Source organism: Medicago truncatula, chromosome 4, assembly GCF_003473485.1.
Source record: "Medicago truncatula cultivar Jemalong A17 chromosome 4, MtrunA17r5.0-ANR, whole genome shotgun sequence".
NCBI classification, from domain to species: domain Eukaryota; kingdom Viridiplantae; phylum Streptophyta; class Magnoliopsida; order Fabales; family Fabaceae; genus Medicago; species Medicago truncatula.
This window is the reverse complement of record NC_053045.1, coordinates 23104657-23109867: the sequence shown is the minus strand read 5'-3', so window position 1 is coordinate 23109867 and position 5211 is coordinate 23104657.

Below are 5211 nucleotides of genomic sequence, written 5' to 3'. Positions count from 1 at the left end.
AAAAAAGCAATGGAAGAAGAAATCAATCAATTAAAAGATATTCATTGTTTTGTTATTTTGTGATGATAAGTGTTGACTACGATAGAAAATGGAATTAAAGCCTACCATCAACTAATCTAAGCCATTAACCAAACTTGTAATTAAAGGTTAAGATTTAGAGTAAGATATTACACTTACTCTTGGAGTCAAAATATCCCTCCTCATATATATATATATATATATATATATATATATATATATATATATATATATATATATATATATTATTTTGGAAATGTAAAATTAAGTAATTAATTTAATCATTAATAGAAAACGTTTTCTTAGTCCTCAAGTTTTGCTAAAATGTTTTGGGACACAACTGAAATATTTTGGTATGCAATTGAATATATTTTTGTGCAGAATCTGAAATATATTTTGGTACATAATATAATACATTTTTGTACTCAATATAATATATTTTCGCACTCAATTGAAATATTTTTGTATTAGATCTAATATGTGAATTACCTAATCTCAAAGTAATGTATTACTTGTTCCCAAAGTTTCTCACTTATTAGTTGTGAATATTCTCTATAAATAGAGAAATCACATAGTGCATTTCACACACCAAAGAGTTCTATTGAGTTGTCGATAACTCTTTCTCTCTTCTTCCTCCAACTTGCGTGAACAAGATTTTCTTCTCCTTATCTCCTTTTTTCTGTCCATTCGGAATTAAGAATGTTCTTAAGACCGTAGTCCCTTTTCGGTTTATTGTCCCTTCAGAATAAAGAATGGTATTAAGTGCACATTCCCTTCAATTATTTATGTCTCTTCAGAATAAATAATAGTCCCTTTTTCGGTATAATAAGAATGATCTTAAAAGTATATTCTTCTTCGATTCTTAGAGATGTTACATGTTAGAATGGTGATAACACTATATTTGAGTGGTTAAATACCATATTGACATTTGGAGATTTTAAAAGTTAGAATGGTGCTAACATCATATTTGAATGGTCATAATACCATAGTAGTGTGGTCATAGTACCATACTTGATTGATTTCATTTTTAAAAAGAGTGGCATTAATAGTCATATTTGAGGGTGTAATCCTCGAACGGTTTTCTACAGTGCAGTAGTTAACCACACAGTTGTAGCTGGACTTGTTTTATCCTGGAGGCGGCATAGTTGATAGTATGTCTTGCACAATTTTGGGTAGTGCCACGAAACCTCTTAAAGAGAGTGACCTGGTCGTGTCTTAACATAGTAACAAATTTGGTAGATATTCTCTTTCACAATAGAATTTGGAAATCTAAATAGAATAGTTTGGAAATTCAAAGACATCAATTACATGTGATCATTCACTTGTTTATTTGTATTCTATCAATATTACTCATGTTTTGGCGTAAGGATATACTTGTGAAGTTAATAATTAAAAAGCTCTCATCTTCTCAATCTTTGATCTTGTCTTTTGATTAATTGCATAGCACGTTATAAACACGATGATCTGACCAATTGAGATTTGACAATTTGAAGCATATAGGTTCGTGTGAAAGAACTTATATGTGCATATAATTTAATAACACCCATTGTGGTTGGAAATTAGGAGAGGAGCGTTGTTGTGGTAAAGCTTTTTAACCATTTCCTTTCTTCAGCTATATAATTATATAATTCGAGCATTTAGATAACCATGAGACTATGAAGGTTCAGATCTCATTCATATCTATTGTTATATAATTTTTGATTTGTTCATAAATTTGATTGAAATAGATTTGTTGCAAGTATAATAGAGAATAAGCAATCAGTTCCTTGGTGACGACCCCCTTGAAGTCTTTGCCTACCTTGAGAGTATTGAGGGAAAACACTAGAGGAAGCTAGAAGAAAACGCCGACCTGTAAAACCAAATGAATTGGAAAAAGATGTGAGTAGTTGTTACTGCCGAGTACAAGCTTGTCTCATCCCGAATAATCCTTCCTCTGCCACTTATGCCTACTGCCTTCCATGTTTGTGTTCTTTCTCGAACCTCTTCTTCGACATTGGCCCCATGTCTTAGAAAGAGCCGTTTGATGATTTGTGCATGATTGAATCTGTATCGACATCCAACTCTCAGGTTATCTAAAAATAAGGGGTATGGTTGGCCACCAACTCCGTCATCACCACATCCTACTTGGATGAGCTTCTGGATGCCATGACCATATCCGTTTCTTGGGCAACCTCCATTGTAAGGGAAAATGAACTCTTTCCCATGACACTTTTTCTAGCTTGAATCCTCTGTCAAAAGAAAGCAACAATAAGTTAGTAAAATGGAAAGACAAGATCAAAATCTAAAGTAGAGAAAATAAAGGAAACAATCTTCACCAAACATTGACCTCCCCTTATCCTTGGTCAGTCTCTTGGCTAGAAATACCCTCGTTTCAACAACACAGTCTTTGTAGATAAATTTTCCTAGTTTCTTCGGATCAGACACCAACTCATTCTCTTTAAAAAATTGTTGATCTTATCCTTCACCCTTAGCTCCTCGGAAGACAAACCATTATCATTAAAAGTATACGTTCCTGAGGCCATAGGAAAATGGTCATCCGACTAGTAGATGTTGACCCCATGCAGGTCTCCCTACCCTGTCGCCTTGAGGTAGACCTCGTGCCACCAAATCTTGACCTCTCTTCCCCTACCCCCTCTATTGGGCATGTCACAAAGGGCTGCGTGAGCCTCCTAGGTCATTGTCTTCACCAAAAAGTACTTTTCCTTGAAACCCATGATAGAGTCAATGCAATTCATAAAAGTATTCTCGAAGGACTTCAAGGAAATCAACCCCAGGAGTCTCTTTGACCCAATTTCTGATTTCCATTGCACAAAAAAATGAAGGACAAAGGAAGAGTGGGCGTGTTATTCTCAAACTCACACTAGAATTGAAAGACATACATCAGGGTCCAACTTAACGGGTGCAGCTGGTGGGGTGGGGGATCAACTTTCAAGTCATTTAAGACACTATCTTTGAACTCGATGAACGGAAGGGTCAATAGTTACTCTTTCAACCGAATCTCATACACATAAAAACTACATGTTTCATACCGGTTACAAACTCGGTTGGTGTCCCCGAGAGTGGTCACCTCCCAATCAATAACTGATGCTTCTACATTCTACCAACTCATGCCTGTCGGCAGAGAGGTATAAGGATATAGACCCTAAGATTTCGGATTCCATATCAGTCTAACTATTCAAAAGAAAATGAGAACTTCCCTTATACTAAACAATTCCCTAGCCACATCATGTTGACCCATTGGTGGAGAACAACCGTTAATCATATCTCCAGTAAGATCCATGGTTTCCAAATTTAGACCAAGAGTTAGCAAACATATGAAGAGGAACGAATCCCCTAAACAAATCTAGGTGGTCCTACCCAGAACAATAGGAAAAATACATTAAAGAAAGTGTTTTGGACAGGCCAAAAGAACCTTTGGCCCATTTTCTTAGGCCCAATACAATCCAAATCCCAAACACCACGTTTGGCAACATTACGTGCGACACACCCCTTCCCCGAGAGGGGAGTGCACGGAGAGTGCAAGACCGGTTCAAATGAACCACAACATCTCTCTGCACGTTCCCGCAATAAACTCTCTGGCAGTTACACTTCCCACGATTTCGTAACCGCCAGAGCCAGGTGTGCCATTACAACGACTTTGCAGCCGTCCACCTTTATATATAGGGGACTCACTACAGTCCCCAAGGTAGAATCTAACTCTTCCTCTAAACCGTCACTCTCTGATCTCTACTTACTTGAGCGTCGGAGTGTCTGCAGGTACACACCCCCCATCCGTTCCAAGAAGCATTCTGACACATTTTACCATAACTCAAACCACCGCATTCAAAGCACCAGCAATCACCTTCTGATTAGGTACGATCAGTTGCGCCGTCTATGGAAACTATAAGCTCTCCCCATTTTTACACTATTAAAAACCAAAGCTTTCCACCAAATTACCATGGCTGCCAATGGTGCCAACTCCCAGATACGAAGTGAGATTCGCATCCCTCAACGGGATGGTATGACATCTTCACCTTCTCTTGGAGGTACGCCTAGAGAGGAACCAATACAAATAGTTCCTCACCAAGAAAGGCCTCTGCAAGGTCCTATCCGACCTACAGAGAGACCGAATGATGCTACACCAACTGGTGCCCTCGTCAGCAACCTGTTCCGCACGGTTCAACCTTCTTCAGCAAACGCGTCCACTAGTCCGAACTAAACGAACTCCTTCCTCGACACGTAGCAGAAGAGGAAGGAGCCCTCACCATCCACGCTCCAGATCCCCGAGGCATTAAGTAAGCATCAGATCTCCAAGTTACACCAGGAGATTATTCAAAAGGAGATCACCAAGACGAACTCCTCCAAGGCGGTCTCCTCCCATACGATCCCCTCCAAGGAGATCCCCACCAAGACATAACAGACGCTCTTGGTCCTCCTCTAGCTCCGAGGACACTCGTGACGCCCGAAATGACCGCAATGCTTAAGGACCATTCACGCGGCGCATCCAAGAAGCTTTTATCCCCTGTGGACCAGAGAAGCCTCTCCAGATGGACTCATACGACGGGACAACCGATCGAGATGAGCACATAGAGAACATTGAGGCAATTCTCACTTACCGATCGGTGGAGGACACCATAAAATGCAAACTCTTCGTCACTACACTGCGACGAGGAGCCGTCACTTGGTTCAAGAACTTGCGAAGAAACTCCATTGACTCATGGAGCGACCTCTACTACGAGTTCACGACCCACTTCACCACTTCAAGGACGCAACCGAAAATAGTGGCATCCCTTGAAGCCATTGTTCAAGGAAAGAGAAAACCTCCCTGAAATGAAATCGAGAGGTTCAACAAAGAAGCTGTACAGGTAAGAAGTGCTGACGAGACAATGAAACGGTACCTCATTGCCAAAGGTCTGCGTGAAGGCACAGACGTGAAGAAAGCTGTCTGTTTGGATCGCCCAAGGACTCTCAATTAGTTCCTAGCGATCGAAAAAATCTACATCGCATATGAAGAGGAGTTGTATGTGGACAGCCTCAACAAATCCAGGAAGGAGGAGCCTGCTGCTGAATCCTCCAAAAAGCCCTTCCATGAGAAAAAAAGGGAAGGCAAGTTAACTCATGAAGCTAAAAGACCCAACAGTCACTTCACCGGGTATACACCCTTGGCCATGTCTAAGGAGAAAATCCTCATCCAGATCGCAGTACCTGATCTAA